The sequence below is a fragment of the Bombus bifarius genome, unplaced genomic scaffold (genome assembly GCF_011952205.1).
Source record: "Bombus bifarius isolate JDL3187 unplaced genomic scaffold, Bbif_JDL3187 scf7180000007974, whole genome shotgun sequence".
Lineage (NCBI taxonomy): Eukaryota > Metazoa > Arthropoda > Insecta > Hymenoptera > Apidae > Bombus > Bombus bifarius.
The window spans coordinates 443,702-457,235 of record NW_022884360.1 but is presented as its reverse complement, the minus strand read 5'-3'; the positions used below and the strand labels follow the sequence as shown (position 1 = coordinate 457,235).

The 13,534-nt window shown below is 39.2% G+C and overlaps 1 protein-coding gene and 1 long non-coding RNA gene across 2 annotated transcripts in view; one reads left to right on the top strand and one right to left on the bottom strand.

Annotated features, from left to right (window-relative positions):
• The window catches only part of LOC117217194, a 74,018-nt gene extending 73,748 nt beyond the window's left edge, over positions 1-270 (bottom strand). Inside the window, exon 1 of the long non-coding RNA XR_004489494.1 lies at positions 4-270. This is a non-coding gene — a long non-coding RNA (uncharacterized LOC117217194). The remainder of the gene's footprint in view (positions 1-3) is intronic.
• Positions 271-2,140: 1,870 nt separating this feature from the next.
• The window catches only part of LOC117216919 (alpha-mannosidase 2), a 151,103-nt gene continuing 139,709 nt past the window's right edge, over positions 2,141-13,534 (top strand). Inside the window, exon 1 of the mRNA XM_033464090.1 lies at positions 2,141-2,664. The gene's annotated coding sequence lies outside the window, so the exon portion shown is untranslated. The remainder of the gene's footprint in view (positions 2,665-13,534) is intronic.

Below are 13,534 nucleotides of genomic sequence, written 5' to 3'. Positions count from 1 at the left end.
TACCTTTTAGGAATTCTTCGCATAGGATCTCGCTGTAGTCCTTTCAGAATCCTACCTACCGCAGTTACGAGCCGCGTTACTTGCCCCTTCGAACATGGAAAAAGTTTGTACTGCGGTTATGCTTTGTCCACTGCGCAAACTCGACCGGTCGTTTGACTCAGTGGTCGATCTCCCCGGATCCCGCCCGACCCCTCGCCCGCAAGCGCGCGCCGGTAGGCTAACCTGACCGTGAACAGGCGTGACGCTATTAAACGTCCGAGAAAGAAATATTTATCGGAATTTCACGCAATCAACCCACTGTAAACTCCATATATGACTCTAACGTGCTATCGAATAACACTGGTCCTCTGATTTCATTGGTTGTAAATAAATACTTTTTTTCTAGAACGGATCGTTCGGAGTTAAAAACAGTTTTAATGTTCCGTTTATTTTTAGAAGAATAACAAAATATAAGAAACGGTAATACGTATTGGTGTAATTTTCGTTAGATTTTCAGAACTAATTTCTGATTGGCTTTTAGATAATTCGTAAAGGGCAAATAGCCAATAGGATTCAATCACGTATCTTATTATTAGTTTTGGCGGTAACCGACGTATGCACTTCCGGTTAGCAGTTTCGAAGTTTCGAATAGTTCTGTACGTGGTACGTTGCATGCAAAAAAGAATGGAAGAGTTTGGTATCTGGAACATGTTCCGTTTTCTTCGAGTGTACTCTTATTATTAAAAAGAAAGTAACGCATGAAAGTATAGTTAACTACAGGTTCGAAGTACGACGAAGTTTTACAGTATTCTGAATGTGTAACCTGTACACCATGAGCATTGGAAAGATGTAAGGAGAGAAACGAAGGTATGTTAAGCTTTGACAATTATATATCGTTCTAATAAACGATTGTTATATGTTATATGTAAATAACAGTAGTACGAGACTGACAAAAACAGCGAGACATTTGAAATGTAAATTGTTATTACATAAATGTTTACGTAATAAATGTCACTCGTCGATAAAATTTCATCCATGCATTTTCAAATCGTACAAAAATTATTCTCGTTAGTGAATTGTTGGTTGGAAGGTTCAATTTATTCTTTTTATTGGTTTAGTGATATTCTTAAAGAGACATATTTTACTTCTTTTAAAACGTATTACGTATTTTATATTATACGTAATACGTATTATATTACGTATTTTAACTAATGCTTAAGTAGCCTTGAAATAGTAAGAATATTATTTCTTCACAAAATTGAAATTAATAAAGTTATGCAACAACAAAAGAGAAATGTATCGACTCGAACGATTCTTAGTTTGGTTAAAAATGTTCTATTTTAAAAGATATAATTATCGGTGCTTTTATATTTCTAAGATATAACCAGTCTTGGTCAATTTCGTATTATTACGTTTTAAACGAAGTTTTACGACATTATAACCTGTAAATCTGTAATTAGAAAAATACAAGAAAATAGGTACTGAAAGTATATCGAACTTGAACAATTATTCCAATAAAACAATTAAACTGACTAAATTTCACATTTAAAAATTTTAAAATTACAGTATCCTATCTACAATCAATACAATAAATATATAACAAACAATTATACAGTAAAGTTAAGTAAACCAAACAAAAATAATTCGAAAGACTTTACAACGACAATTACCAACGAAAATAGTAGATTATGAATTTATAGGAAATTTGAAAATGCAAAAATGCACAGAACGTTCATAATTTACATAAATAAATATGTACGAAGTATAGTACCCTGTGTAGTAAAATCTAATAATCTAATAATCTAAAATAAAATCTCTATACCGTGTATAATCTATTTAATAGATAAAGCAATTTTCCATCTAGGTTCCATTTCCTTAGTCATATTTATAAAAATACGAATTTTCATAAACATCTCTAGTCTAATGATAAAAAATCAATTTCTTTCTTACTTCCAGGAACCCCACGCCCTTCGCTACGTACGTTCCTGTCTGATGGCATTCTTCTCACTTTCTCCTACCCTGAATCGAATGGCGCCGTGCGTTCGTCCTTCTTCCTCGTTCCCGCGCAGTCTCCACACTGAAAGCCTCGTCGTTTCTCCCTCTCTGTGGTCCTACCTGGCTTCCCTCTCCCGGTCGGTGGTCGATGGAGGGGCGCGGGTGAACGCGGTCGGACGACAGTCCTTCCGCGGATTGCGGATATTGTGTCGGGAAGCCTCGTGGTACGGTGTCCTTGTTATACCCGTGTTCCTGCGACGCGCAGAGTGGAAGGCGAGTGGCATCCAGTTTTTCCAACTCGCGATAAACCAACTCGTGTCTTTTCGTCGGGACCTCGAACCTTCTGGAGGACTGGAGAATCGTTTCACGGTCGCCGTCTCCTTGGTGCTACTCGTAGTTCGTTCTCGCGTTCTCTTCCTCTCCGTACTTCCGACGTACGTACTTCGTGACACCGGTTGTAAGGTTATGTTCACTCCTGTCACATCCGCGTGCCGCTTCGTGCGACCGTACTTTTCTTTAGTGAGTCTGTCGCGAGATACAGTGTCACATCATCGTTTTACGTAGTGTTTGTCGTCGTATATCGTTCGCGAGTGCACGTCAGAGAAGTTTGCGACTTTGAGGGACACGTTTGGTCTCGAAGGAGGCGATTCACGAATGACGCTACCACGCCTGGAGTCTTTCTGCATTTCGGTAAGTGAATATTTAAAGCTTAATTTTGTTAAGGACGCTCCTCGTGGCGTGCAATGCTCGCGTGCCTAGACGCTGCGTATTTCGACACTCTTTCTCTTTCTCTCTCATCGGTGTTTCCCTCCTCCAGACGCGGGGAGATCGTTTCGAAAGATTTTTTTGCGTGCATGGTATTAACACGTTGACTGCCACGCGAATTTACATATTTCGTTGTAAAAGTCGCAATAGATTGAAATATAGTACACCATAACGTTTAATTTTTGTAGAATATTTTGTTCTATTTGTACGCCTTTTTCTGGCAACGCTATCGAAGTAATTCGCATTTGTAAAAATCTGTTCTCTTATCTTAATTGCCCTATAAAATGTAACAACATGGGTCACCGGCGACGACCGTGACGATCAACGTGTTAGTGTATCGATGTTTCTATGTTTTTATTCTATCGCGAGATATTTGGGTTCTAATCCGATTCGAACAGTACCAAGTTACATTGTGTTGACTCGTGTAAAATATCAACTTTAATCACGTAAATTGTGTTTTCCTTGACACGACGTTTGGTTAAACTAATTTCTAAATGAACGTATGTATATAACGTCTCTGGATAACATTAATTAATTCTACTATTTTCAGATTTATAAACGACATCGCGTTAGAATTTAAAATTGCTCATTCAGATTATTTATTTATTAGATGAAAATTACATGGAAGACGTTAAATGTTTGAAAAAATTGAAATCAGTTTTAATCTTTGAATTTTTGACATGGTCATTTTTCGTATTTAATATTTCTATATTTCTATATCCACTGCATGCGTAGTGCATTCGTTGCACGTGCAATACAGCAAATTTCTTTTTTTATCTACAACAAAGCGAATAGTGCTAGCCCATTAGGTCGAAACTCCATAGAAATAACATTTCACATACTCCGATCCAATAAATCCAATTACATAAAATATCTCTCTAATGTATATAATATGAGTTCTATTTATTTTAACCAAACTTTTATTTCCATTATAAAGCTCCATCATTCCGTACAAATCTTTTTCTTTGATCTAAAACATGAAAATTAGAGACTACCATAAACGAACGATTTGGTGCCTGCATAGTGGTAAAATGCACAAGTATAATAACAGTCATTGACGCAGTTCAGTTACAAAAACTTGATTGAAATTCCATTCGTATTTGTTCGCGCAGCTAAAGCGCGTTTAGCGTATTACATTTCTCAATAATATTCGAGTAGAAGATTGGAAAAGACGTGGCTTCTTGTCGTCGCGAGAACAGAGTGTGAACTGCCAGGTGAATTAGAGCGGACGATAAGCAGAGACAGAGGATTGCCGTGGAGACGATGGCGAGGAAAAGCGGAAGTTCATCTCCGGTCTAACAGAGGGATGTGTAACGAAGTCAATCATCTTTGCTTGCTCGCTTGGCCCGGTCTCCTCGAGGCTTTGCTATTAATTAACTTTTCTGACAAGTTATTAGCGCGACGAGATCAAAGACGCCACGGTATTACTTCGTTCCATAGCGTCGTCGTCTTTCCTTCTTTTTTTCTATTCGTCTCTCACTTTCGCCCCGCCTAAATCGTCGAACCGTGGCGTGTAATTAAGACGGCCATCGCGTGCCTAGGTGTACGCGTTAATTATCTTGTTTATAAAGCTTCGTTGGGAAACTGCGATAGCGAAGAATCGGAGCCAGCGTTAGAACAACCCACGCCCACTACCATGCGTGCCGAGAATTTTACGATACACCTGTAATCATGCGATAGCTACTCGTATTTAACGAGTGGAACGATACCAGTGCGTTTTCAATTTAAACTAACGGCGTAGATTCACGGCCAACTGCGAGGTTTACCGAATCAACGCCCGCGGGATCTTCCTTTTAGTAATTAGCGCAATAATGAAATAAGAAGGCTTATAGCGCGCTCCAGTTTGAAACTTAAATACGAGGATTCGTTCTCAGCAATCGTTCTCGCAGTCTCATTAGTCTCAGAAGGGTTAATAGAATATACATCAAGTTATCATTGCCCTATAATTTCAAACTATGATACAAATTAGGAAAACGATGCAGGCATTTAAATGGAAAATATACCAACTCCAGCGTTCCGACTAATTGAATAATTTTATTAAATTATCTACTCTTGATTCTTCTTGGCTGTACACAAATTTACAATTCTATGAGAACCTTGCGATACCGTTCTGGCGTGAACGAACGAAACGTCGACTCCTTGGAATTTCTCCACTTGGTGTTTTACTCTTTCTCTGGAGGAAATTCAACGATTTTGTCATTTTTTTTTTGCGCGCTAAGATTCAGCAAGGGATGAAAGAGTCTGTCTAATCTCTGGTTAAGCAGCTTACGAGGAAGAAGGACTACGCGCGCATATGGTCGTCGTGGAGCCTGTTCCCGGTCGTCTTTGTGCGCCAGGGAATCGTTGCAGTCGCTTCTTTTGTCGAAAGTTCCCCGCTGGCTGTGACCACCTGCGCCCATCTCGATACCTGTTTCGGTGCATACGTCCTGCACGCGGTGTCTCGCCCGCGTTTTCGTCTTCCCGCGTCCTTTTGCACCTGTCTGAACCTTAGCAGTTCTCGCGCCTGATTGATTCCTCCGCAGCTGAAACGCCTACCCCTTGGCTGCAAAGTATAGCATTCGCTGCTCTTAACTCAGGTTTTGTATTTGAGGAATATTTTAAGCCCCGACGAGTCGCCATCCTCCTTCGTGAACATGTATTTTTACCTTTTATTTCCGCTACTTCTTCGTTATTTATTTACGAATTTATATTTGTAGGTGAATGGGTTCTTGGTAAATCGGGAAGAGCAAGGAGAAATTCCCCTCTGTCCCTCATCTCTCTTCGTATTTGGTTAGAATGGAGGTAGATTAATTGTTTTTGTTTCTGAAAAATTATTACAAAACTTATATATATATATATAATTATATTGCAAAAATTTGTTGGTAGAATATGGAAATAAGTAGCTGTCGAATGTCTGTGTAACATTAGAAATCCAGCAAGTAGATCACAAATTTTGGGTTTAATTAACGTTTGTTTATATATGTTACGTAATGTTTATATATATAATTATATTATAGAAATTTGTTGGTAGAATATGAAAATAAATAGCTGTCGAATGTCTCTGTAACATTAGAAATCCAACAAGTGGATCACGAGTTTTGGGTTTAGTTAACGTTTGTAAAAATTTGTGGTAAGGAGGAAGGTGGGAGAGATTCCTTTTAAATACTCGGATGAGTAGGTTTTGGATCATCTGTTCTTGTTATACGGCCAATTCACGTTTCCCCGGAGTCAGAGATAGTTTTGTATATCATGAATATTCAGCTTACATAACATTGTAATGGTAACATGGTAATCGGAAATTTTCTCCTCGTACATTCCATTCGTATTATCGCCACTATCAGTTCTGGCGATTAAACTGTATCATTAAATTATTACATATTATTTCATTTTAAACGAAACTGTCGCAACCTGTCGATGACGTGACTAGTTCATTGAACCAAACGTTCCAAGCTTTTCCCAACGAAAATAGAAATTCGAAGGCGAATGAAATTTTAATACGCGTTAACCACCGTCGTCCGTTTCTCGTACGTTAATTACTTACGGTTAATTACCTAAAGGTTGAAATATTTTTAGCTCTAACAACGTCGATTAAACCGGACTTATTTTTCATCCAACGAATAAATTCATTAATAAATGAATATACAGGGTGTGGCAATTTACGAAAAAATAAGAACAAAATATGTAACAAAATTTTATCATTTAATTACTCACATCCAGTCGTTAATTAGCCACGTTTATCAAGCATAATTGATAATTCCTCAAACTCGATTTTGCAAACTAACCCGAGAATGGAAATTTCTATTCATTTCCTTCTTTTTCTCCTACAAGGAATCGTGTCCTGTGTTCTTTTGCATACTATTCGACCGTATTCTGTACGTTTGATCTGATAAATTATCGGATTGAAATTACCACGTTTATCGTCACAAGTAGAGTTGTTCATTAACGAAAATAAATGTACGAAGACACAGAGGAAAGTAAGGAAACGAAGAGTCGAACTGAAAATGCCATTCTCTTCGAATTATAAAGTAGAAATCGCGATAACTGTTGTATATGACTTGTTAATAAGGTTGTATATCATCTTGAAACACTCGAGAGACCGCTTCCTGCGGGACGTGGGATTCGTCGAGGCACAGCAGCTGCTACAGTCGGTCGGTTTGCTCGTGGAACTTTCCGTTGGGCGAACGTGCACAAGCAGAGCGCAGGGTAAAATAAAATGTAATATCGTCCCGCCAATGTTAACACGCGGCGTTTGTTTTGAAACGCGCGTGCACGTGGTCCGGCTGCTTACGCTCTCGCGCTTAGAAACTGGATTCTCGCGCGTGCAATGGAGAAAGAGGAGCGACGTGGCTGCGTCGGCGAGAACGAGACGAGCTGCTCATTGATGAGAGCGAGAGCTGGCGTTGGCGAAACGAAGAAAGAATCTCGCTGCGTGGGAATATAGTATTGATCAGAAGTTTGAGGCCACGTTCAACGAACAGGCCACAGATATTTTTGTAACGGTTCAGCGATCCCAGCTATCGTTCGAGAGGAGACAGAAAGATTATTGTATTTTTCGGTCGAATGAATTAGGATTTTAAAAAGATAGGTAAGGCTGCTTTTGGTATTCTTTCTTTTTATCTTTCAAACCACCGAGTCATCGTTCTTGCTACGTTCTTTAACACTGGAACTACCGATAGTTAACACGAAGCTATTTCTATTCGACACGTTTCATATTTCGCGATTTGGACGAGAAAGCATAGAACATGGCCTGGTCCAAAACGCAGCCTTTCTACGTAGGCTGTTTCTCTTGGAAAATTTGTTAATCGATCGTGTACTCGTTGCGAATTCGTTTTATCAGTCGCTGGAAACACCAGCTGAAAAACGATCGTACTAAAATCTCTATCTCGTTGAAACAATTATCACCAACTCCTTCACAGTCTGATAAAATGTCGAGGAATTCAGAATGAACGATCTGGTAGAAAAAATATGCGCTTTTATCTCTTTGTAAGAAATTAGTATTAGCAATTGCATTATGCTCGATAACATTCGAAACGTGACATTTATATCGTAATAGGATGTTCAATGAATTGGTCGAATCTTTCTCGAGCTACGATGCTAAAGTATTACAAGGCGCTCTATGTTATCATAAAATCATAAAACGTATGTCCGTGTTATTTTTAACGACATACGCACGCACGTGGTTCATCGGAAGATTCTTTTTCTTAGAAGCTTCTTAATAAGATGTTCACGGTAGAGCAAAATTCTTCAAAGAGGCAATCGATTGGTGAAAGAAACGTTGGACGACCGAACCCTCTTATTTTTTTCTTGTCGCAGACAGTCATTAGGCAATTTACAGGAGCGTCTGGGTCTAGCCAGAGCGTGAATAGATAATCACACGCACACAGTGCCGCTTCATTAAATTGGATTCATGCACGAGCACGTATCCTCTGGCGTTAATTCATCTTATTTCGCTTTAGCCGGTTTTTCCATCCTCTTTTAACGACGACAGACGGTCATTGAGTGTCGTTGCCAAGTCACATATCGCCAACCCAGCTGGAATAACATCCGCGAGATCCTCGTTTCTTGCCATTTTACACGTGGACAAGTTACGTTTAAAGAGCAATCCCTAAGCATAGAGTCGAGGGCATCGCCTAATTAACAATGACGCCAGGTCAACATCGGTATGTTCACGCTATGTAGGTAGGAAATGTAAATATAAAGCTAACTATTCGCGGTGCAATTTGGTTATTGATAGACTGTGAATATTTATGCAAATTTGTATATTTGTGCGAGCAGCAGTCAAAGAGTAGAAGCTACGCAGAGATTAGTTTTGTTTACTCAATATCGCAACTAGTAGTGTATTTTGGATATTTTTGAACATTTTTTCTGTTTGCCTGTAGGAGGTTGAAGACATAATGCAAATAATTGTATGGACAATTCAATGTGGATATTCGCATATTTATGCAAATTGTTATTTGTGCAAATACACCTAAAGCAGTAGGAACTAGGCAGAGATCGGTGGCTTCTACCATACCTTGCATATTCTGACAAATTTATTTAGGTATCTACTCTAGCTTTAAGGTACATTGCAAACAGTATCCATACGTGGACAATTCAATGTTGGTGGATATGTATGCAAATTGTTATTTGTGTAAACACACCTAAAGCAATAGGAACCAGGCAGAGATTGGTAGTTTCTACCTTATCTTGGATATTCTGACAAATTTCTTCAGGTATTTACATTAGCTTTAAGCTTTAGCATTAGCTTTACATTGCAAACAGTATCCATACATGGACAATTCAATTTTATTTATATTTATGAAAATTCATATATTTGCAAAGACACCTGAAGCAGTAGGAACTAGGCAGAGACTGGTAGCTTCTAACATATCTTGGATATTCTGCTAAATTTCTTCAGGTATTTACATTAGCTTTAAGCTTTAGCATTAGCTTTACATTGCAAACAGTATCCATACATGGACAATTCAATTTTATTTATATTTATGAAAATTCATATATTTGCAAAGACACCTGAAGCAGTAGGAACTAGGCAGAGACTGGTAGCTTCTAACATATCTTGGATATTCTGCTAAATTTCTTCAGGTATTTACATTAGCTTTAAGCTTTAGCATTAGCTTTACATTGCAAACAGTATCCATACATGGACAATTCAATTTTATTTATATTTATGAAAATTCATATATTTGCAAAGACACCTGAAGCAGTAGGAACTAGGCTGAGACTGGTAGCTTCTAACATATCCTGGATATTCTGACAAATTTCTTCAGGTATCTACCCCAGCTCTAAGGTACATTGCAATTCAACGTTGGTGGATATTCGTGCACATTCCTATTTCTCTAAATACACCCAAACAAACAGCAACTAGACAGAAATTAGTAACTGGTACTATATCTTGGATATTCTGTACAAACTTCCTACCTGTACCAGGTTTAAGTTACAATACAAACAGTATCGTTACGTGGACGATTGAACGTTTGTTTCCTGATGTTGCTGTTAACCGCGCCACAGCCTTTTTAGCCCAGAAACAAGGAGGACTCGACTGCATCCGCCTTTCGAAATTCCCGTGCCTGGTCACGATTTTCCTGGTCCGGCTAACTGTTTTAAACAGGAGACGACGAAGAACGATTAGATGTTGAAGATCGCGCTAACCAAATCGGATCGTGGGCACGATAATTTCGAGATGGAAGTGGCGTCGTGTAATCTCGAAACGTTTAATTTGCTCGGCCCGCCGTTAAAACGATCCGGTTCTCGCGGCTGAAAATAACGAGATCTTTAATTGTCCCGTCTAACGAGAGGCTGCTGGCTGCTACCGCGTAGTTGTGCGTTACGCTTCCTCCTCCAGCCACTCTTCTCCTTCGTTTCGCTTCGTTTCGCCCCTGCAAAATTACAAACAGAATTACGCTTCGCAAAAATTGATAGAAGTTAAAGTGGATTTAAGAGACTGTTGAAAACTGTTTTCGGAGCGGAGTTCGCCTTCTTGCTTACTCGAGATTCGAGTACGTTCGTCGATCAGCTGAAAGTTGGCGATATTAACTCTTCAGGATTCAGATAAATAATTTACCTTTTAATTTTCCCTCCTATTTCCTCGTTAATTGGTTGCTTTTTTTTTTTTTGCTAAATTTGCGATCGAATTTTTGCAAGCTTTTTACGGCTCAGGAAGTATAAATATCTTTCGAGATCGGTAACAGGACAGGTAAGATACAAACTTTAGGATTTTGTTAATTAATTCAAATTAATAAATAACTTTGGCTGGCTTCGTGACCGCTGCCTATTTCTTCCCTAAATCTCTTCTTGCTTCTTCTTTTGCAACTTTTCTCGATATTATCCTATTTCGCATAGTCGTAACCATAGGCAACGCTGAAAAAACGCCCGGACAAATGGAAACAAAAATATATGGACGTTTTACGCTCGGGAAAGATGGAAAAATCCAATTGAAAATTAATCGAAGAAGGAGAACGCCAGGTCCACGCATGATAAAATGAAAATTAAATTTGAAAATTCAAGTTAAAATTAGTTAATTAAACGCTGACCCTACTACGAAAACACTGGTTGCATTTGAATTTTTCTGAAATTTATCACGCGCACAAATTCAGCAAGCTGGTTCGAGGCACGCAGAGTACCTCGCTGGCATAATTAGGCAATCGATCGCAGGTGAAAGCGATTTCGTTCTTCGCTTGTGGGGATGTTCAAGATGATAGATAAACTGATTCCCCTTGGTATTTCCAGTTCTGCCCTGTTTCTCTCCCAGATATTTACATTCCATTTACATTCTCCTCGTCGCCTTTTTATTTTCACCCGGTGAAATTTCAAAGAACGTCCCTTGCTACGCTGAAAGCGTAACGATAGTCGGACAGCAGACTGCAGTTTCAACGGGGAGGTCCAAGGATGGCGATTATCGCCAGAGAGGCAACAGTGCACATTCTCGACGTCGGCGTTTAAAATTCCTCCGGCCAACGATCCGATGCCGAAGGTCGATTAGACCTGGTCGTCCTTGTCCGCTGGACCATTCCGGGCGGCTCGTTCCCACTGCCGAAAGGGAGCCTGGTCTTCCATTTCCGGGTGGGTCGAAAATTAGCCTTCTTCCTGATTCCTTGATCCTTGAACCGGGTCGAATAAACGTCCCTACAGGGAAATGTCTGTGTCTACGATGTAGCTACCTCGCAGCGTTGGTAAAATTCTAGAGTTTGCGCGCCAGCCACATGGACCAGTAAATTGTCAAAAGCTACGAGAAGATAAGCACGCGAAGCTTCGATCTCGCGCTATTATGTTGGGTCGAGTTGGCTTCCTCGCTTTTCACTGCTGTGTGCGTTCTGAAGAATATTTATTTATTTATTTATTTAGGGTAAACTTTTTGAGTAAACACAGAGGACAGAAGAAGAAGAAAGGAAGTAGAAACTTCGTACGTAGTAGACTTTGTACGATAATTGAAGTGACATCATTCTGTATGAGAAAACGTTCGATTTCTTCCACTAATGTGGTGAAAATTCATCAGGAAAGGAATTCTATTCGTAGCAAAACGTGTGTGTCTTAGTCGTAGAGAGAACCCGAGTCCGTCGTTCGTTTAAATCCTCAAGCGCCGTAGGTGGCAAACGTATTCGTCGTTAGCACTAATCTTACCAGGCTCGGTGAGATGAAACGACTGGTTTCAAGATTTCGTTTAAAATTGTAGGTAATAAAACTTTATGTAAATTGTCATATTAACGAAAATTGAGAAATTGATTGATCGGATAAAACTCGTACAAAGGCAAAGGATATATTTTCTCAAGACGTGTTTTCTATCTTCGTTGCACAAATATATTTTATAACGTTGCTATAAAATTATAAAAGAATTGTTATAAAATTGCTGATATTTCAGCGTCTATCGGTTAATGACACTCGTATCGTTTTATACAGAGGCTTATTTACCCAGCTGGCGTTGCCTCTTAACGCTAACATAGCTGTTGAGAATTGTGGATCTTAATTGCCGAAATAAAAGTAAAGGAACACTCAGATTACACTTAGAATTCGTATTAAAATAGTTTTAGCTTTATTTATTGAAGGATTTCCAGGATCTTCGTGGATACATATTTGCACGCGTCTCAGCACTCTCCTTGTCTCACCATCTTCCATACCACACAGCCAACGGAGCAGTTGCATTCTTCTGACGCTATGCACACACATACTTGCGCACACTCATATTCACATACGTGTGTCACTACTACGCGACCAATCTAGTCTAGCACACAAAATTATACATATCTCAATAATAGCAATTATTTATATTTATAATTACTATATTGGAATTACTGGAAAATATGGAAATGGAAATTGCTGTTAGACTGTACGTTACTATAGTGCCATTTGCGTGTAGTCCAGGTTATACGATAAAAAGAGAAACATTTTTTCATTTGCCACATAAATAAACCAGACTCGCTACAATCGAAGATACTGAAAACAATAGTGAACATCCCATGGTATGTCAGAAACGAGGATATACGCAAAGACTTAAAAATACCAACGGTGAAAGAAGAAATCGGCAGGTACGTAAAAAAACACAAGGAAAGACGGCAACACACCCAAACCAGCTGGCTGCTGAAGCGGGCAAAACACTCATAGAAAGAAGACTAAAAAGAAAACACCCCATTGACCTCATTAAAGAAATAAAATAGACAAACTCGAAGATGGTATCCCTTTGGGGTTAGCCATCCACATGTTATTTAGCAATTGAGTTAGAAAAATTTGCCAATGTCCAGCTGGACAAATTCTAAAGTACAAATTAAATAATAAAAAACGAAGAAAAAGAAATAATTACAGGACTAAAAGGAAAACACACCACTGACCTCATTAAGGAAATAAAATAGTCAAACTGGAAGATGGTATGCCACTGGGGTTAGCCATCCACATGTTATTTAGCAATTGAGTTAGAAAAATTTAGCAAATGTCAACCTTGACAAATTATGAAGTACAAATTAAATACTAAAAAATTCATTCCTACGCTCACAACAAGTCGTCCACGTGAAATCTCTCAATCGAGTTTAAGACCTGGCAGCCACCCGAATCTTAGCTTTTAGAGTCGAGGGATTGGTATCTGGCGACTATACCAGGCAACCCCGAGGCTCGATTTTTAGAACCGAGGATTTACGATCTCGTGACTGAAGCTTGGTTGTTGCGGCTTCGACTCTGGAGGAGTCGTTGCCGGCGGATATCATCGAGATATCGCCTAGCAACGAAAGCTGATAGCTGGTAGCGAATCGATAGTCGGGCCTGTAACGCAATATATTCGATGGCACTCCTCGGCCTATGCTTGCTCTATCATTTAGCCTGTCTCTCTCTCTCT